A 22,204-nucleotide genomic window follows, 5' to 3' on the forward strand; every position below is an offset into this window, starting at 1 on the left:
GAAGGCATTCCAGTCAACCTTGAGTACATGTCTACCCTACTGCACTTCGTATTAATTTCGAAGCAGGCAAACCGTTTAGGAGAATTGCTACAATATTTAAATTTTAATTGTGACCATTAATTCCTCAATCACCCAACAAATACTCTACTGAATGAATTGTTACCGTTAGTGATTGAATATTTCAGAAGCTACCGTTATAGCGAGATGTCATGCATTCTTTCCAATTACCTTGTATCCTAGATTTGATGGACTTGTTTTGACCCTCAAATTCTCGAATGTTATGTTAGCCTTCTCAACATAATTTTTCGCTAAATTCGAGAGAAATTCAATATGAATCTACTCATTATGTTATTGTGAACTGCATTGTTTGAATATATGGTATGTGTGTCACTACTGCATCTTGCCGTGACACGTGGTTCACTTCCAAGCCTTGGAAAGTCTCTTTAAAGGCTATGGGTACAAAATTGTGATCAAGTACCACAAACAAACTATGATGTAGCCCGAGAAGGTAGTGCGTTAGCACAATCGAGGTTTTGATCAGACGATGTATGTGTATTTCCCAATGGGGGGCATGATGGTAATATTGCACCCTCGGGAATTTGTTGCTTGCTTATTGAAAATAGTGAATTGTAGATATCGCGGGCTGCAGACCATAATATTGATAGCTTAGTCGTTGTGTCCATTAAGCAAGTGGACAAGTAGGTCCTTTTACCTTAGTATGTTTATTTATTGTTTGGGCTTGACCCAAGGATACAACACACTTACCTTCGGAGTACATGACGCAACGAGTGCGAAGGTGAAAAATATTTTATATTCAGTTTTAATTTTAGTACAACTTTTTTAACTTTACGTTATTATATATGTATGTATGTATGTATGTATTTTGACGGGAGGATTTTTATACACATAAATACTTTCAACTTATTGTTTTATAAGAAGTATTATATTATAGTATTGTACTGAAGGAGAAGGAAAGTATGAGTTTAGAGGCATGAAAAAGGAATCACTACACTCCGATCGCAACGGAATGACATTCTCTTTTATGCAACCGCTCTAACTTGATTTCTTCCTTATATAGATTTTCTTCCTATCTTTTGGAATATTTTATGTATAACAAGTGATTTCAAATTTCAGGGACGAAATTTTTTTAAGGTGGGTAGATTGTGACAACCTGTCCCTAATTTCACGATTTTATAAATTTTAAAATAGTGATTTGACGAAAATGCCCTTAGAGGTGAGGTTGTTGACTTTCGTTGACCATCCTTTCGTTACAAGCTACTATTGATGCGTAGGTGCAAGTGGGAATGAATTCGGAGTTGCGATGAAAATTTTAAGGAGTTACGAAGTCGAAGAGCATTTTAATAATTTCATCATCCTAAATATTTGGCTCTTTATTATTCTAATATTTTCCCTTGAATTTTTGTCCAGTAGGACCCACCCACGTGGGACTTCCCACTCTTTTTCCCCCCCAATCCTTTGCCTTCCAAGTCACTCGAAACTCTCTATCTCTTCCCTTTATCTTTTCCCTCTCATCTCTCACCTCTCTATTCTCTCTGTAAAAAAAAAAAAAAGGTGGAGTTGAGCAGCACAACCACCACCTCACCACCTCTTTGGCAAACTACACCTGAACCACTATACCATATACCTCTATCTCTCTCTTGTTATGCATCTCTTTCCCTCAATCTCCCTACCATCTTTCTCATCTCCACAAACACGGGACAACCGTGAGGCTAGGGTCATCACCATCACCGTCTTCCATGGCAAATGACCATCGAACCAACGTTCCCAAGATGTCATATCATCTAAAACCTAGCCCTAGGTTTAATTCCAGACATCCCAACGGGAATGGCTCTCGGATATTGGGGCTTTAACATTATGGAGATTGTCCGAGATGGATCTCACCACTTTCTGTGAAGGTGAGTGTCGAATATGCTTTGTGTGATCTCCTCTCATGGTTTAAAATGACTTTTAGGCTTAACGAGTGAGGTTTGGACTAGTTTCATGACAAAAATGGTGAGGGAGGAAGTTTTCCAAATTTCTAGAAAACTAGGAACCGTGGTCATCCGACCACTTTTAGGCCATTTTTCCAACCAACACCGACCTTAAGTCGGCCTCACCTTGGTATGGTTTTGCTTTGTACTTTTCTAACTTCAAAATGGCTCTTGAATTATTGATTTTGGTGGAGAATCGAGCTCGATGGGAGCTCGGGAAGGTGAACCAAAAACCTGCAAAACGCAGGCCTTTGCGAGGAAGGTGAGTACGATGGTATTCGCAGGAGCATGGGGGCACGTGGGCATGCGGCACATGGCTGCTAGTGGGTACGCATGCGGCGGCATGTGGAGAAACCCGAGGTCCCTCCTTAGGTTTCTTGACGTGTCAGACCCGAATCTGCCCTCCGTTTTTTGAAATTCGACCGTTTTAAATTAGTTTCTTTATTAGCCACACTTTGTATGAAAACGCGTTTATACGTTAGTACGTTACGTATTTACTTAAATAGTTTCGTTTCTAGGCAAAACGCATCGCATGGACTCTCGATGCTACTAGGCGGGTTCAACTCGACGACATGATTTGTGAGTGGGTCTTTTCCTTGATATATACATATACAGATATATATAAATATATATTTAGTTTCCATATATACATCTAATAACGAATTTTCTATATGAATGTCATAGCTAAATTACCATTTATAAGAAATGACTTAAGGATGAGAATTAGGAGATCATTTTAAATCCTACGGGATGCCTCAATTAGAATCACAGCCATGAATACTATTATGTTGACTAGAATTATCGAATCACTATGGCATAACTATATTTATATTTTCTACTCATCGTTTGCTGCACCGGTGTTAGTACTCGCCCGGGCCAGGGTCAGACTTTCATGCGTATGGGCACATCGCACTGTACACTCACTTTGGATCCATTGTAGGTGCCAATCCTGTCGTACAGGTTGCAATAGGCAACTCCAACTTGTATGTGCTGCGCATAGCGCCAGTCTTCACGTGATTGTAGTACTATAGCGTATATCTTTGTTACACCCAGTCATGTTCATGTCAGAATATTTCTGCATGAACTCGTGTGTCAGCATGTGTTGATGAGCATTCGATCGTGACCTTGTAGCTTGTGTTATCAGGGTTGGGGGTGTGTCAAATGATTCTGATCATAAGCATGAAATTTTATAAATTTGCCACAAAGTATCATGAAAAATAATTCCTTAGTCTTAAGGAGACAAGCATTCCTCTTAACATCATATATCAAACAGACCCATGAAAGTTCCAAGTCAAGACGTAAAGTCATGACTTTTGGTAAAAAAAATTAGAGTCAAAAGTCATATTTGACTCAATTCCTTCTCCAGTGCACTGAAAATTTAGATTTAAAAGTCATATTTGACTTTGCTTATGGCCAAAATTTGTGTCCAATCTAAAAGCCAAATGAATACATTAATGACACGTTTACTAATTTGTAATCAGAATAGAGAGAATTAAATTGAGGAGTAATCATAATCAAATTCTTATAAAAACTATTTACTAAACTATCTGGAATCGGAATATGAATGATGTTGACTCAATACAAGCTGTTTACCAAACACCCCTAAGTTGGTATTAAAACTAGTTTAATTACTAAATTGCCCATGTCCTAAATAACTTCATTTATGGGCTAGTTAATAAATTTTAATTTCCAAAACAATATACACGTAGACCTATTTTTATATATAAATATTTATGAATAAATAAATAAGCAAATAAGATAGGGAATTGTTATTAGCACTTCAAAAATCTTATTTGACACTCCAAACAAGAAAAATACACTTGTGAGGAGTGTAAAATAAGATTTTTGGAATGCTAATAACAATTCCCATAAGATAATAGATAAAGGGAAATTTTATTTGAACCCATTTAAACTCTTTCTACACCCAACTTAAATTTAAATTGTTAATTGTCTATTTTACCCTATTGCATAATTATTATTAAGTACAAAATGAAACTAATAATAAAACTCAAATTTATCAATAAACCCATTAAACCCTACCATCACTTCAAACTTGGTTGAGACCCATCTAATCCGGTGTTTCCAGGTGAGTTTTGCATGTTTGATGCGTTTGTTTTACATATTGTTTTTGTGCATGTTTGATCGTTTTGTTTTTCAGTTTCGGGAAACAGTGCTTTTTAGATTTTGGGATTTTTTATTCAGATTCTTGGAACCATCTGTGCTAAAGGTATATAAATGTATTATTTGTTTTTTCCTTTGTTTTCATTTCATGGATGTTTGCCAAAGAAACGATTAGCCTGAAAGAGAGGAAGGCATTTCTGGGATTATACTTGGGAAACAAGACGATATTGACAGAGTTGATAGTTCCGACTGTGATGACAATGATGTTGGGGATAAGGAGTTGGCAAAGCCCCTTGAACAATCACACGTGTACCTCTCTAATGCTGAGGTTCAGATCAATTCCGGAAGGATTCCAATCTGGCAAAAGTCTAAGGTACCTTTCATATTTTGATAGCGAGATCCCTTTGCTTATCACCATTGTCAAACATGTTTGTGATCCTTTCATTTATGTCTTAGATATATTTCTATACAATGAGTCCGTCTGCTGCTGGTGAGCTAAATTTTGGTAAAGATCTTACCGGTGGAGAGATGGAAATAGAGACGGTTCCTGTTCACAAGGTTGAAATGAGGCGGAATGATTTGCTACCTATTGTTCATCCTTTTCGTAGGTTTCTGTCTCATTGGAATGGCAGGTAATGTTACTGTTGTTTTCATGTTAAAATGGACATGAATTTGGTTATTGTTTGTAGCATTTTGTACGAATCCATCTTGCATTTTTTTCTTGCTCCTGGAGGTTGTTGATAGAGATTTTTACCACCTGCAAAAGTAGGAATAAAAACACTTAAAAATACTTGCAAGAGAACAAAGTAGTTGTAGTATAAATGGCTCAAGAAATGTCGTTTCCTCAGGGATTGAATGAATAATATGTATTTATACTAATTCTTAGCTAATTATTTGAAAACAAGGATTGGAAAAGGTTGGTTTTGAATTTAAATGTAATAAAAACGAATTTAATAAAAGTAATTTAGGAAAAACAACAAGTAACCAATTAAGAATAAATCAAATAAAAAAGAAAAGGTTTTGAGAAATAAATTTGGAAAAGCACTAGGGTTCCGTCGTTCCCTTAACAATCTTATGTAGTTTTACCAATTACTTATGAATTACACATGCAATTTTGAAGGTTAGGTTTTCCTAATGCATATTCTACTCGTGATATTCAAGCTATAACGTATATCAAACATGCAATCTGTCTGTGGTATTCAGATAAAATATAAATATGCATGACTCATTATGCTTTGTGAAAACCTTTTGAAAAACCATGCAACCCTTAAGACGTAGTATTCGCCCTAGGTGAAATAACAACTATCAACCACAAGAAGCAATACTCAACCCCCTAGTGGTATTTCGACCAAATTGCATTCGATTACTTATCTAAACATCCTAATGGTAGCTAAGCATTAAGATATATAAACAGTTTAAAGCATAGTGATTAATAATTCAAAGCATGCATGCATAATATCATAAGCAATTAAATAAAAACTACATATTCATGCTAAGGCTCAAGGCATTGCCCAAGTAAAAGAAAATTAGTTACGAACAACTATAAAACAAAAGGAATTCTATTGAAATAGAAAAAAGATAGAAAACACCTTGAAAGCAAACTTCAAAAACTCTCTAGAGTAGTGCGTGCGTTCCCCCCTAAGGCTAGCCCAAAAAGGTTTATTTATACTACTCTAAATAAAATTCTCCTAATAAAAGGTCTTAGAATAAAACTAGGAAACCTAATAAATTGAAATAAAATAGGAAACATAATCCTAAATTAACTTGTTAAATTCACCCAAAAATCTGCACAGCCACGTTTTGGACCCAAATCAGCTCCAAAACTGGCCCAAAATAGTTGGATCTAAAGCTTGGACTATTCTGAACAATTCTATAGAAGGCCACAAACCCATCTAAGGTCATCTTGGGCTACAAAGTAACCGCTTGGTAGAAAAATCCCAAATTTTGACACAAACAAGCCAAGAGACAGACAAACGTCCTCCAATTTGAATCACTTCAAAATTTGTCCATTTGATTACGTTTTGCTCCAAAGGAAGTCAAATGTCCTATATTACAAATATAAAACAAAGTATCAAAATTCTACCAAAATAATTACCAAATTACACTAAGAATAGAGTAAAATATATAATATAATATTGACTCTGTTAAGCTTCCTTGAAAATCTGCATCTTTGCATTTCTTATGTGCTTTGTGTTTGTGGTTCTATATGGTTTGATGACCTTTTCTGACAGGCTAGAGGTTTCTTGAGCATGCTTTTTTAAAATAACAAGTAAAAAGTATCACAAATATTGCTTTTGAATGTTTTAATTTTTAAACACTAATCGAATTTGTTGGGGAATTTATGCAGGCATCTAATTGGAGGAGGATGCTCGAGTTCATCTTCTGATTCTCACGAAGATAAAGAAAAGTTTCAGGAAAAATATTGGTAATTTCTGGTGAGAATTTTACACCTATAGGCTCAGCTAAAAACCCAATGCTGGTAAGAATTCTGGAATTTCTGATGTAATATTATTATTGTTTTATGAGTACAAGAGGATTTTCTAATGCAACCATTTTTCTTTAACGAATGTTTAGGTGATTATCCATTTATTCTCCAACCTGGAGATGGTCAGAAAGGCGAAAAAAGAGGGAAAAATGTGCTTTGTTGCTGGAAAAACCACTGAACCGGTAGAACTTTCCTCGGTTCTTCAACTCAATTCGAATAATTTGAATAATTTTTTTACTCAAAAAAGCTAATGTTTCCTGGTGAGTTTTATAGCCTTCTCAGTGTGGGTGTTTCAATTTCGATTTTGCGATTTTGGATTTGCAAATTTGTTTTCTGTTCAAATTTCCTTTTGTGATTTTAGGGGGTTTTTGTTTATCGGTTCTCTCACTCATCTCTCATCTCTCTCTCTCTCTCTCTCTCTCTCTCTCTCTCTCTCACTTTTCTACTAGATGTCAATGTTTTCAAAAGTGGCCAAAAGATTTTTCTGATAGGACAAGGATTGTCTGCCCTCCCACTTCCAATGCCCTCCTGTTTGTGTAGTCACGGTTAAGTCACGTCAACATTTTATATTACTATTCATTTTTGTCTTATTATCTCTATAAAAAAAATAATATAAAATGTTGACATGGCTTAATCGTGACCATACAAAACAGAAGAGTACGGAAGGGCATCAGAAGTGGGAGGGCAGACAATCCTTGTCCTTTCTGATAGATGTCAATGTTTTCAAAAGTGGCAGAAAGCAGTATGACAGAAAGCAGAGTGTGATAGCCTTCTTCCTAGCAGAAGGCTCTGTGTGTGGGAGGAGAATTCTCTCCCCTCCTAATCTTTCTTCCCTTTTCTCCTCATCTATTTAAACAGTCACAGTTAAACCATGTTAATATCTTATATTGATTTTTTTATAAATATAATAAGACAAAAAATAATATGTGAAAGGAGGGGAGGAAAGAGGCTGAGAATAGGAGAGGAGAGAATCCTACTCTCCTAATTTCTCTTCCCTTCCCTTCCCTTCCCTTCCCTTCTATTTAAACGATTAAGTCACGTTAATATCTTATATTAATTTTTTATATAAAAATAATAAAACAAAAAGCAATATATGAAAGGAGAGGAGGAAAAAGAACGGAAATAGGAGATGAGAGAATCGTACTTTTGAGCATACAAAAGTCTTAAAGTTGGTGTGATATTGTCAAAAGTTGAAGACTTTTGTTCACCTTTCTTTTTCTGCTTTTGCATGTATTAGTCTTTGTGGTTTACAGTGCATTCATCCTTTTTCAATTATTGTTGCCTATTCAATTAATTTGATTCATAAACATTAGTGTACATTTATATTGGCTTATTTGTTATCTGCATTTGTTATTAGAAATGCAAATATGTGGTGTGAAAGGCAAAATTACCACGTTGCAAGTTGATGCACTTTTTTAGTGATTGCTAATTTTAATAAAAAAAAATGTTTATTATGCCATGCATCATATATTCATATGTTGGCCATTAATCATATATTCATGTGTGGCAGTGCCATTATATGAAATTTTAGGAAAAAATAAAATTGTCCATTCTACATATATTTGACCTTCATTCTACCAATAGAGTTATCATTTCATCTCTACGTTTACATCCTATACAATATGAATTTGTTGATATCTAATTTCATTGCACCTTTTATTTTATTTTCCTTTTGACTAGGCTGCTTTCTTGGCAATCAAGAATACAAGGAAACTTTGGATATTCCAGTGAACAATCTTTTATCATATAAATCAAACAATACTCCCTAATACTTCTTTCCATGTAATTCACAATCTTTTATATGTAATTACTACTATTGATCAAAAGCCACAGAAACTAAGTAAATAAACTCACATCTAATCTTTCTAAAAAAAAAATAAAAAAAAAAAATCTATGATCTTTTGTATGTGGTCCATATCAATCAAAACTTTTCCATGTAAAAATCTTCTTAATGTTGTCAATATAAATAATATTAATCTTTTATATTTTTTAGACATAACCTTTCATATAATTTGTAATCTCATAGCAACGCGCGAGTACGAATTTCTAGTACTATACTGTGGAAGGATGAACATTTCATGCTCTCTTTTCTTTTTTGGGAACTTGGTTAATTAAAAAAAAAACATTTTTTTCTGAAACAAATAACATTTTCTGATACGGTGAATGAAGTTGAAAGTGCACCATAAAACTAATTGCAATATGGAGGAGGGTAACTCAACATTAGCATCATTGCCCCAATTATTTCTGCCCATTTAAACAAGTTGCAATAACTACAACGGTGATGCAAGTGAATTTGTCAAGTTATGGTTGTGCATATAAATATTTAGCGTACGCGATATATGTACTTTGCAGTACCGCATGCATTACATTAGCATATAGCGATGGTGGGAAGATGCCTCAAAGTTTTATATGCATTCACGCTCCTTGGACTTGTCCCCCATGTCATCGTTCCTTCCTTGTCCCTTGGATTCGATAATTTTGGAGTTGGCTATGTAGATGCTGAGGTGACGATGAGAAGGAAAGCGAAGCACTCCTAGCATACAAACAAGGCTTCACCATGGATGAGAACAACCGAGTAACGTTTTCTTCGTGGGGAACAGATGGTGCAAAACAAGATTGCTGCAGATGGAAAGGAGTCGCCTGTGACAACCGAACAGGCCATGTTCTGAAACTTGATTTTGGCGAGGAATTCCAATTGAAAGTAAATCAATTTCAACCATTGAGAGGTAAAATTAGCTCTCAATTGATTGAGTTGCAGCATTTGGAATACTTAGACCTCAGCTGGAATGACTTGAATCGGAGCCAAATTCCAGAGTTCATTGGTTCTCTCAGCAACTTAAGGTACCTCGATTTCTCTTAATTGTTTTTATTTTGATATCTCGATCTCAATTTTAATGACTTCAAAGTGAAAAACCTCCATTGGCTCACTCATCTTTCTTCTTTAATTTACTTGACCATCGATTCTGTCAATCTCAGTAATATTTTTGACTGACCAAGAACTGTGAATAACCTTTCAAAACTAGTGGACTTGACATTAGATTGGGATCTTGCAAAATGGGCTCGAATTTCCCAAAATGGCTTCAAACTCAGAAGAATTTTTCGGAGCTTGATATTTCAAATATCCTTCCAAGTTGGTTTTGGGGCTATGCCGTAAAGTAATGTTTCTAGATCTCTCCACAACCAAATTAGAGGGACATTTGCAAATTTGACATTGGAGTTTGCATATTAACCTGATCCAAATTTGAGTTTTAACAAATTGGGATCTCAACAACAACAACAACAACAAAGCCTTTTCCCACTAAGTGGGGTCGGCTATATGAATCCTAGAACGCCATTGCGCTCGGTTTTGTGTCATGTCCTCCGTTAGATCCAAGTACTCTAAGTCTTTTCTTAGAGTCTCTTCCAAAGTTGTCCTAGGTCTTCCTCTACCCCTTCGGCCCTGAACCTCTGTCCCGTAGTCACATCTTCGAACCGGAGCGTCAGTCGGCCTTCTTTGCACATGTTCAAAATCACCGGAGCCGATTTTCTCTCATATTTCCTACAATTTCGGCTACTCCTACTTTACCTCGGATATCCTCATTCCCAATCTTATCCTTTCTCGTGTGCCCACACATCCCACGAAGCATCCTCATCTCCGCTACACCCATTTTGTGTACGTGTTGATGCTTCACCACCCAACATTCTGTGCCATACAACATCGCTAGCCTTATTGCCGTCCTATAAAATTTTCCCTTGAGCTTCAGTGGCCTACGACGGTCACACAACACGCCGGATGCACTCTTTCCATCCAGCTCGTATTCTATGGTTGAGATCTCCATCTAATTCTCCGTTCTCTTGCAAGATAGATCCTAGGTAGCGAAAACGATCGCTTTTTGTGATCTTCGCTAGATTGCTCCGGTCATTAGTGTGGATAAGTATATAAATGGATAGAGATAGGAAAGCAAACACAAGATGTACGTGGTTCACCCAGATTGGCTACGTCCACGGAATAGAAGAGTTCTCATTAATTGTGAAGGGTTTACACAAGTACATAGGTTCAAGCTCTCATTTAGTGAGTACAAGTGAATGATTTAGTACAAATGACATTAGGAAATATTGTGGGAGAATGATCTCGTAGTCACGAAACTTCTAAGTATCGGAGTGTGGTGTCGTCTTGACTTGCCTTATCTGTCTCATAGGTAGATGTGGCATCTTCTCTGGAAGTACTCTTCCTCCATCCAGGGGTGGTATCTTTAACTGGTGGAGATGCACAAGGTAATGTATCAATTTCACTTGAAGCTTACTTGTAGTTTCAGGCTTGGTCAAGCGCGATACAAACCATGTAGTAGGAGTCCCCCAAGTCGCCGAGCTAGGGGGTCTGCTGAAAGAGGTGACAGACAAGGTAAGCAATCAGAGCTCCGACTGATTGTTCACCTTCTCCCCATCTTACAGCAGCATGAAGGATAAAGAGAAGAAAAATGAGAAGAGATGATATGAGATACTTTTGCTTTTGAAGAAGTAACTTTCCACAGGCTTATTCTTGAACTGAGCTGGAGGGTTTTCTGGTTTCCTCCAGAGTATAAGGCCGACTGAAGAATTTGAGGGTCAAAACAAGTCCATCAAATCTAGAGTACGTTCCACCCTGCTGATATGGGATACTTTTGCTTTTGACAGAGTAATGAATGTATCGGCACGTGTGCTGTTACGCTTGTCTCCACATGCTTCCTTGTATCCTTCGCACTTGCCCTATCTGTTCCTCAAGCAGATGCGGAATCTTCCCTGGAAACATAAGATGTTGAAGATGAGTACTCGAGAGCAATGCCAGGTAAGTAATCAGGTAAGGGGTTCCAGGCAGTCAGTTCCTGGCTGGGAGCTTGATTCCAAGTGCTGACTGATTGCTCTCTTTCTCCTTGTCTTGCAGGTAAAAACAAGGCCAAAAGAAAAGACAGGGAAAAAGCATGATATGGGATACTCTTGCTTTTAACCCTGATGATATGAGATATTCTTGCTCTAGTATAGCTTGTTTGCAGAGGTATTATCGGGGGGAAAGAAAGCTGAATATTTCGAAAGGCTTCGTTGGGAGTGCCCTCTCAGATATGATGAAGGGTTGAGCATTTTTGCAGGTCTGCCTGTCCGTTGGGGATGGAGGTCGACATATATAGGAGTCTCCCTAACAACAAGTAGTAATGCTATTCCTTTACCCTGCTTGGTCATAGCACGGTAGTGGGAGCTGCCAGTTTCACATGTTTTAACTCTGTCAGAGCACTTTGAAAAAGTGGTCTGTGGTATCTGGCTCTCGAGATTCGGAGAACGATGCCTCTTCGATTTTTGAGAAAGCAATCATGCTGGGGGTATGACTCTCGAGATTCGGAGAGCAGTGTCTCTTCGATTTTTGAGGAAGTAATCATGTTGGGAGTCTGGCTCTCGAGATTCGGAGGGCGGTGCCTCTTCGATTTTGGAGCAAGCAATCTTGTTGGGAGTGTTGTCTCGAATGTGAGTAAAGGTTGGGCATGTTTGCTAGTCTACCTTGCCACGAAGCACAAAGGTTGACACACAGGGACTTTCCAATTATCCAGCAATGGTACCGTTCCTTTACCCTCTCTTCGATTTTGAGAAAGTAGTCATGTTGGGAGTCTGGCTCTCGAGATTCGGAGGACGGTGCCTCTTCGATTTTGGAGCAAGCAATCTTATTGGGAGTGTTTTCTCGAATGTGAGTAAAGGTTGGGCATGTTTGCTAGTCTACCTTGCCACGAAGCACAGAGGTTGACACACAGGGACTTTCCAATTATCCAGCAGTGGTACTGTTCCTTTACAGTTGTGGGTAATAATATGGTAGCTAGACCTTCAAAATTTATGTGTCTAAACTTTTGTTAGTGCTGTTTCTTTGCTATTCTTTTACCTTTCTTGGTCAGAGCGATGTAGTGGGAGCTGCAAGCTTCACGTGCTCAACTTTGGCAGAGAACTTTGGCAAAGTTATTTGTGGTACCCATGAGCTATTGTTGCGTGTGGGAAGTGGGTGATTGAACAGTAAGATTCATGTGCTTTCTACTTCACCAGAAGTCTTCGACAGAATGCCCATAATTTCTGCAAAGCTGAGTGTGTGTGTGACAGGTGCTGACAAGGCTAGAAAAGTAGGTGCCTCTTCGATTTCTGAGATCGGCCCTCGTGGTCTCTGAGCAGCCCAGCTTTTGAGAAAGCGAGCGCCTCTTCGATTGATTCGGAGAACGATGCCTCATCGATTTTTGAGAAAGCAATCATGCTGGGGGTCTGGCTCTCGAGATTCGGGGAGCAGTGTCTCTTCGATTTTTGAGAAAGTAATCATGTTGGGAGTCTGGCTCTCGAGATTCGGAGGGCGGTGCCTCTTCGATTTTGGAGCAAGCAATCTTGTTGGGAGTGTTTTCTCGAATGTGAGTAAAGGTTGGGCATGTTTGCTAGTCTACCTTGCCACGAAGCACAGAGGTTGACACACAGGGACTTTCCAATTATCCAGCAATGGTACTGTTCCTTTACCCTCTCTTCGAATTTTAAGAAAGTAGTCATGTTGGGAGTCTGGCTCTCGAGATTCGGAGGACGGTGCCTCTTCGATTTTGGAGCAAGCAATCTTATTGGGAGTGTTTTCTCGAATGTGAGTAAAGGTTGGGCATGTTTGCTAGTCTACCTTGCCACGAAGCACAGAGGTTGACACACAGGGACTTTCCAATTATCCAGCAGTGGTACTGTTCCTTTACCCTTGTGGGTAATAATATGGTAGCTAGACCTTCAAAATTTATGGGTCTAAACTTTGTTAGTGCTGTTTCTTTGCTATTCTTTTACCCTTCTTGGTCAGAGCGATGTAGTGGGAGCTGCAAGCTTCACGTGCTCAACTTTGGCAGAGAACTTTGGCAAAGTTATCTGTGGTACCCATGAGCTATTGTTGCGTGTGGGAAGTGGGTGATTGAACAGTAAGATTCATGTGTTTTCTACTTCCCCAGAAGTCTTTGACAGAATGCCCATAATTTCCGCAAAACTGAGTGTGCGTGTGACAGGTGCTGACAAGGCTGGAAAAGGCTGGAAAAGTAGGTGCCTCTTCGATTTCTGAGATCGGCCCTCGTGGTCTCTGGGGAGCCCAGCTTTTGAGAAAGCGATCGCCTCTTCGATTTTTGAGATCGGCCTTCGTGGTCTTTGAGCAGCCCAACTTTTGAGAAAGCAAACGCCTCTTCGATTTCTGAGATCAACCCTCGTGATCTCTAAGCAGCCCAGCTTTTGAGAAAGCAAACGCCTCTTCGATTTCTGAGCAGGCGCCTCTTCGATTTCTGAAGCTTCGTCGAGTGCAGATTTTTATAGGGGCTGACATTAAGTTCCAAAGCACACTTGAATCTCCACCAGTAGAAGCTTCATTCTTGCACTTCTAAGATCTTGATTTGTCCGACCTCTTCTCTCTTCAACACCTTTGAAAATGTCTGGCCCCTCCGACCGTCGTTTTGACTTGAACCTTGTTGAAGAGGCAGCCCCGCCTTCTCCAGACAACATATGGCGCCCATCCTTCGTCTCCCCTACTGGTCCTCTTACCGTTGGGGATTCCGTGATGAAGAATGATATGACCGCTGCGGTGGTGGCCAGGAACCTTCTCACTCCCAAAGATAACAGACTACTTTCCAAACGGTCTGATGAGTTAGCTGTTAAGGATTCGCTGGCTCTCAGTGTTCAGTGTGCAGGTTCTGTGTCTAATATGGCCCAACGCCTATTTGCTCGAACCCGCCAAGTTGAATCATTGGCGGCTGAAGTGATGAGTCTCAAACAGGAGATTAGAGGGCTCAAGCATGAGAATAAACAGTTGCACCGGCTCGCACATGACTATGCTACAAACATGAAGAGGAAGCTTGACCAGATGAAGGAAACTGATGGTCAGGTTTTACTTGATCATCAGAGATTTGTGGGTTTGTTCCAAAGGCATTTATTGCCTTCGTCTTCTGGGGCTGTACCGCGTAATGAAGCTCCAAATGATCAACCTCTGATGCCTCCTCCTTCTAGGGTTCTGTCCAGTACTGAGGCTCCAAATGATCCCCCTCCGGTGCCTTCTCTTTCTGGGGCTCTACCGACTGCTGAGACTTCTCCTAAGCAACCTTTGTGAAGGCTCCCTCTTGTGTGCTTATTTTGACTCATGTATATGTACATATTTGTAGCTTATCGGGGATATCAATAAATAAGCTTTCCTTCATTTCAACGTATTGTGTTAAATACACCAAAGCCTTCTTCGCTAAGTTCTTTGAATTTTCTTTTGTTAAAGCTTGTATGTTGAAGCTTTCTGAGTGGAGCATGTAGGTTGGGGTAGTGTTCCCTTAATTTCCCGAGTGAGGAAAACTTCTCAGTTGGAGACTTGGAAAATCCAAGTCACTGAGTGGGATCGGCTATATGAATCTTAGAACGCCATTGTGCTCGATCCTGTGTCATGTCCTTCGTTAGATCTAAGTACTCTAAGTCTTTTCTTAGAGTCTCTTCCAAAGTTTTCCTAGGTCTTCCTCTACCCCTTCGGCCCTGAACCTCTATCCCATAGTCGCATCTTCTAATCGGAACGTCAGTAGGCCTTCTTTGCACATGTCCAAACCACCGTAACCGATTTTCTCTCATCTTTCCTTCAATTTCGGCTACTCCTACTTTACCCCGGATATCCTCATTCCTAATCTTATCCTTTCTCGTGTGCCCACACATCCAACGAAGCATCCTCATCTCCGCTACACCCATTTTGTGTACGTGTTGATGTTTCACCGCCCAACATTCTGTGCCATACAGCATCGCCGGCCTTATTGCCGTCCTATAAAATTTTCCCTTGAGCTTAAGTGGCATACGGCGGTCACACAACACGCCGGATGCACTCTTCCACTTCATCCATCCAGCTTGTATTCTATGGTTGAGATCTCCATCTAATTCTCCGTTCTTTTGCAAGATAGATCCTAGGTAACGAAAACGGTCGCTCTTTGGTATTTCTTGATCTCCGATCCTCACCCCTAACTCGTTTTGACCTCCATTTGCACTGAACTTGCACTCCATATATTCTGTCTTTGATCGGCTTAGGCGAAGACCTTTAGATTCCAACACTTCTCTCCAAAGGTTAAGCTTTGCATTTACCCCTTCCTGAGTTTCATCTATCAACACTATATCGTCTGCGAAAAGCATACACCAAGGAATATCATCTTGAATATGTCGTGTTAACTCATCCATTACCAACGCAAAAAGGTAAGGACTTAAGGATGAGCCTTGATGTAATCCTACAGTTATGGGAAAGCTTTCGGTTTGTCCTTCATGAGTTCTTACGGCAGTCTTTGCTCCTTCATACATATCCTTTATAGCTTGGATATATGCTACTCGTACTCCTTTCTTCTCTAAAATCCTCCAAAGAATGTCTCTTGGGACCCTATCATACGCTTTTTCCAAATCTATAAAGACCATGTGTAAATCCTTTTTCCCATCTCTATATCTTTCCATCAATCTTCGTAAGAGATAGATTGCCTCCATGGTTGAGCGCCCTGGCATGAACCCGAATTGGTTGTCCGAAACCCGTGTCTCTTGCCTCAATCTATGCTCAATGACTCTCTCCCAGAGCTTCATTGTATGACTCATTAGCTTAATACCCCTATAGTTCATGCAATTTTGTACGTCGCCCTTATTCTTGTAGATAGGCACCAAAGTGCTCATTCGCCACTCATTTGGCATCTTCTTCGTTTTCAAAATCCTATTGAAAAGGTCAGTGAGCCATGTTATACCTGTCTCTCCCAAAAGTTTCCACACTTCGATTGGTATATCGTCTGGGCCTATTGCTTTTTTATGCTTCATCTTCTTCAAAGCTACAACCACTTCTTCCTTCCGGATTTGACGATAAAAAGAGTAGTTTCTACACTCTTATGAGTTACTCAACTCCCCTAAAGAAGCACTCATTTCATGTCCTTCATTGAAAAGATTATGAAAATAACCTCTCCATCTGTCTTTAACCGCGTTCTCTGTAGCAAGAACCTTTCCATCCTCATCCTTGATGCACCTCACTTGGTTTAGGTCCCTTGTCTTCTTTTCCCTTGCTCTAGATAGTTTATAGATATCCAACTCTCCTTCTTTGGTATCTAGTTGTTTATACATATCGTCGTAAGTCGCTAACTTAGCTTCTCTGACAGCTTTCTTCGCCTCTTGCTTCGCTTTTCTATACCTTTCACCATTTTCATCAGTCCTCTCCTTGTATAAGGCTTTACAACATTCCTTCTTAGCCTTCACCTTTGTTTGTACCTCCTCATTCCACCACCAAGATTCCTTTTGGTGTGGGGCAAAGCCCTTGGACTCTCCTAATACCTCTTTTGCTACTTTTCGGATACAACTAGCCATGGAATCCCACATTTGGCTAGCTTCCCCCTCTCTATCCCACACGCATTGGGTGATTACCTTCTCTTTGAAAATGGCTTGTTTTTCTTCTTTTAGATTCCACCATCTAGTCCTTGGGCACTTCCAAGTCTTGTTCTTTTGTCTTACTCTTTTGATATGTACATCCATCACCAACAAGCGATGTTGATTAGCCACGCTCTCTCCTGGTATAACTTTGCAATCCTTACAAGTTATACGATCCCCTTTCCTCATTAGAAGAAAATCTATTTGTGTTTTTGACGACCCACTCTTGTAGGTGATCACATGTTCTTCTCTCTTCTTAAAGAAGGTGTTGGCTAAGAAGAGATCATATGCCATTGCAAAATCCAAGATAGCTTCCCCATCCTCGTTTCTCTCCCCAAAACCATGGCCACCATGAAAACCTCCATAGTTGCCTGTCTCCCTGCCCACGTGTCCATTTAAATCTCCTCCTATAAATAACTTCTCCGTCTGAGCAATTCCTTGCACCAAGTCTCCAAGATCTTCCCAAAATTTCTCCTTCGAACTCGTATCCAACCCTACTTGAGGTGCGTACGCACTAATCACATTGATAAGTTCTTGTCCTATTACAATCTTGATTGCCATGATTCTATCTCCTACCCTCTTGACATCTACAACATCTTGTACCAAGGTCTTGTCCACGATGATGCCAACACCGTTTCTCGTTCTATTTGTGCCCGAATACCAAAGTTTAAACCCTGAGTTTTCTAGATCCTTTGCCTTACTACCAACCCACTTAGTTTCTTGTAGGCACATAATATTTATCCTTCTCCTCACCATAACTTCCACTACTTCCATAGATTTTCCCGTTAAGGTTCCTATATTCCACGTTCCTAAACGCATTTTGCTCTCTTGAACTCTACCCTTCTGTCCTAGCTTCTTCACCCTCCCCCGTCTAATAGGATCAAAGTACTTCTTTTGTGTGTCCCGGGTAAAGTTGATAGGAGCATATGCTCCCAAACAACTTTGAGTGGAGTCGTTCGAAAAGAAGTTTCTATGGCCCCCTTGCTCATTTAACACTGCATCCGGGTGCCGATGGAGATACAGCGACCCTTGCTCACTTATCACTGTGCTCAGGCCACACAGCGCGCCACTTACGGGTGACGCCCTAGCTTTAGCGCGATTTTGTTCTGGATTCATTTTCATAAGGATTCGACGTGATCATGGAGTGCCGGCTGTCGACTACCTGACGCCCTCCCCCTCCTCCTTTATCCGGGCTTGGGACCGGCCATGTAAGACATAGGCGGAGTTAACAAATTGGGATCTCACTAAGAATAATTTATCAGGATCAATTTCTCCCTTATGTGCAGTCACTGCAAGGAATCTAAACTTTCTTGGTCTCTCAAGAAACCATTTATCTGGAGAACTTCCAGATTCCTGGGCTCATTTTGATGCTCTAGTCGTTCTTGATTTGAGTAATAATGTTTTTTCTGGAGAAATTCCAACCACAATGGGATCACTTTTTGGCATTGAAACAAAGAAACTCAACAACAATGTATTCGTGGGAGAATTGCCTTCCTCCTTGAAGAATTGCAGAGCTAAGAGTTCTTGATGTGGGAGAAATTCAAGCTCAACCATCTCTGGCTCATCTACAGGCATGACTGTAGAATATACTGCGAATGATGGATCCTCAATTTTGAAAGGAAAACTTTATGAGGATGAAGCATCCTTAATATGGAAAGGGAAACTCTCCGTATACAAAACTACTTTGGGACTTCTAATGAGTGATGATCTTTCAAGCAATCGACTAACCGGGGAGATTTCTTTAAATCTGTCGAGAAACCGATTAACAAGTCAAATAACTCCAGAGATTGGAAGGTTGCAATCGTTAGATTCTCTTGATCTATCAAGGAACCAAATATATGGTAAAATTCCAACAAGTGTATTTCAGATACATGGTCTTGGTGTGTTGGACTTGTCAAACAACAACTTGTCTGGCAAAATTCCTATGGGTTCTCTACTCCAAACCCTTGAGCCTTCTGCTTATGCAGGAAATCCTCAACTTCGTGGACTTCCACTTCAAAAGATGTGCCCTGAAGATGAAAAAAGTCAGAAGCAAACTGTCTTTGTGAATAAAGAAGATGAGGATGGACTTATAACGCAAGGATTTTACATCAGTATGGCGATCGGGTTTGTTGTTGGATTTTGGTGCATTTGTGGCACATTGATGTTCAACAGGTCATGGAGATATGCATACTTCAAGTTCTTAAATGTTGTAAACGATTGGGTTTACGTAAGGGTGGAGTTGATCAAATGACAGAGAATGCCTTGACATAGGCAGGGTAAGTACAATCACACATGCATTACACATACAGACCTACATCATCTTCTCATTTCTGTCATGATTAAACTTTTTCCAGTGAAATATTGTCTTTAATCCCTCCTAATGACTGATGTTGTTTTACCTGCATTTTTTTAGATCATGCATATATTTGTGACACTCTTGCATCTGCCATCCAGTTGGAGACGGAGATTGGTGACTGCACGTTTAAAGTCATTATGGACAACTACTAGTGTAAAATGCCTCCGTAATAAGAGAGCATTGCTCGAAAGTTCGAAACAAATAATTTGTTCTTGATTTTGTGGCCTTGTATGTGCTGTGTTGTTATCTAGCTTGTCTTCGAGGGCTGGGTAAGGACCTAGTTGAATATTAGGGTGCACAACGAATAAAATTACAAAATAATAAGAGTATTATTAAACAAACTGTGAATGCCGAAACGACTACAAAACTCTAAGACACTACATTGTAAATGACTTATTCTCAAACTAAATTACAAGCAATATTTATAGAGAACTAAACTTAAGAAGCCCTAACTCGAATGGGCTAAGCCCAAATCCTAAACTAACAAGCAAAACCCAAATACTAAAATAAACTTAAATATTAATATTTTCCAACACCTCCCGTCAAACTCATGGCGGTACACGACATGAGTTTGCCAAAGTAGATATGGATGCAAGCTTTGTTATGCTAACTTCCGATGCCAATTTCAATACGAAATTCCATCGGTGCAAGTGCAAGATTCCAAATTCCAATGCCAATGTCTATGCTGATGCTGATGTCGATGATGCCAATGCCGATGCCGATGATGCCAACACCAATGCCGATGATGCCAACACCAATGCCGATGCCACCTTCCGAACAAACAAACAAAAAAACCAACCAAATTTTTTTCCCTTTGCCCGCATGGGCCTCAAACAAGCAACCAAATTTTTCTTGTTTCTTCCTTTTTTTTACTCCCTTTTTTTTTCCTTCTTTTTTCATTCCATTCTACTTTTTCCTCTTTTTTCCTTTGCAACAATACAGACTTGTGGATACTCCTACAGGCTGCGGTGTTCAAAGGTGCAGAAGCAGAGTCACGGGACCAAAAACGAACGAACAATTTTTTTTCTTCTTGCAAACAATCAATACCAACTAACAATCTGAACATGAACGACAACGGAAACAAGCAACCAGATACCAACCCGAAGCAGATTAAATCCCGAATGATCAAATCTGCTCTGATACCATGTGGAATTTTTCAGGTCGACGGGTCAATGACCCACTTAACCACTTGCACAATCCTCAGATGTGGGGTTTTATCACAAAAGGCCTCGGTATTAGTTAGAGAGAGGTATTTCTATTTAAATTGCTCTTCTCTTCTCCCTCTGTCCAATGTGGGACAAATGAGGATTCCAACACTCCCCCGCACGTAAAACCCCATTTTATGGGTCACACGTGAAAATCAACATCGACAACCACATGGAGCTAATGGGGGCTCACCCATCGCGCGGGGCCAAATGGGGACCCACCAAATCACATGGCAGTACGGGCCCGTCCCCTGGCTCTTATACCAAGTTGAATATCAAAGTGCGAAACGAACAAAATTACAAAATAATAAGAGTATTATTAAACAAATTGAGAATGCCGAAATGGCTACAAAACCCTAAGAGACTACATTGTGAGTGACTTCTTCTCAAACTAAATTACAAGCAATATTTATAGAGAATTAAACCTAAGAAACCCTAACTAGGATGGGTTAAGCCAAATCCTAAACTAACAAGCAAAACTCAAATACTAAAATAAACCTAAATACTAATATTTTCCAACAGACCTTGTACTGTTATTTGTAAGAAATTTTTTAATTGTTATTTGTAAGACTTGGTACTTCTATGAAATGTTTTCTTTGACATTAATTCTTGTACCAATGTCGACACTTGAGCAACATATTTTGAAGAGAAAAAGAAAAAAAAAAACAATGTTCTACAGAAGGCCTATCTAGGATCGCATCTCCTGAGAATTTCCTCTGCCGTTTTGTTCCAGGATTGTGTTTTTATGCAAAAACCTGTCAAATTTATTGATTAATGTATGTAAGACATAATTAGTCAAATCACCCTTACAACCAAATCTTTCATACAAAAACCCACAGAAACTCAAATTGAAGGAAAAAAAATTCACACTACTAGCTTTAATTTTTAAGAGAGAGACTTAAAATAGAGTTTTACTATTTAATATTACGGTCTAGTTGAACATGACAACTGAAGACCAAGCTGCTAACGATCCTCAATTGTGTACAACTGTGACTAAGATTAATGTGAGACCGTTAGCAAGGGCCTTTTAAGTTGTTTTTCAGGACCATGTCGGTAGCTATGCTGGAGGTTTCGTCTGGAAAATCTCGCACGTGATTAATCCCAAAATAGTTGAGATTCTAGCTGCTCATGAGGGTCATTGGTTGGCATCTCAAAGAAACTGGCAGCAAGTTATCCTGGAGTGTGATGCACTTTAGGTTGTTCAAGCTATTGGCAGCCTTAACTGTGAAACCTCTGTTGATGGATTGTTAATTGAGGATATTAAGTCAAGTTTACGGGGTTTTGAATCCGTTAGAGTTCACCATGTTTGTTGAACCGCTAATTATGCGGCACATTGAATGGTCAAGTTGGCTTTCTTAAGCTTCTGAATCTTCTCCGGAATTCCCTCCTCCAAGATTGTATGCTTTCTTAAGCTTATGAATAAAATAAGCTATCGTTTCCTCTTAAAAAAAAAAACCAAATTTTGTGAAGAATAGCAAAACTGTAAATAAATCAAAATCAGCCTATTTTTACTGTAGCTTATGAATAGTGTCAATTCTTCCCCAACTTTAGACTATAGTAATGATACATGTAAGACCCATTTTAAAAAATAAATGAATTAAAATAAATTTTAAGATTTATAATTGGTGCATTAATGAAACTCACACAATAAAATAATTAAAAAGTTAATTGACATCAC

The 22,204-nt window shown here is 39.2% G+C and overlaps 2 long non-coding RNA genes across 3 annotated transcripts; both read left to right on the forward strand.

Moving 5' to 3' along the window:
* Positions 1 to 4,088: 4,088 nt before the first annotated feature.
* Positions 4,089 to 7,517, forward strand: LOC108171438 (uncharacterized). The gene is made up of 4 exons (XR_003773806.2): positions 4,089 to 4,485; positions 4,569 to 4,744; positions 6,460 to 6,591; positions 6,687 to 7,517. It is a non-coding gene; the product is annotated as an uncharacterized lncRNA (long non-coding RNA).
* A 1,385-nt stretch (positions 7,518 to 8,902) lies between these two features.
* On the forward strand, positions 8,903 to 19,662 carry LOC139196535 (uncharacterized). 2 transcript variants are annotated; one of them, XR_011581560.1, is made up of 3 exons: positions 8,903 to 9,438; positions 18,246 to 19,241; positions 19,379 to 19,662. It is a non-coding gene; the product is annotated as an uncharacterized lncRNA (long non-coding RNA). The 2 variants fall into 2 exon arrangements; XR_011581554.1 differs by having other exon boundaries at positions 8,946 to 9,438; positions 18,270 to 19,241.
* The last annotated feature ends 2,542 nt before the right edge of the window (positions 19,663 to 22,204 follow it).

The sequence above is a fragment of the Malus domestica genome, chromosome 01 (genome assembly GCF_042453785.1).
Source record: "Malus domestica chromosome 01, GDT2T_hap1".
NCBI classification, from domain to species: domain Eukaryota; kingdom Viridiplantae; phylum Streptophyta; class Magnoliopsida; order Rosales; family Rosaceae; genus Malus; species Malus domestica.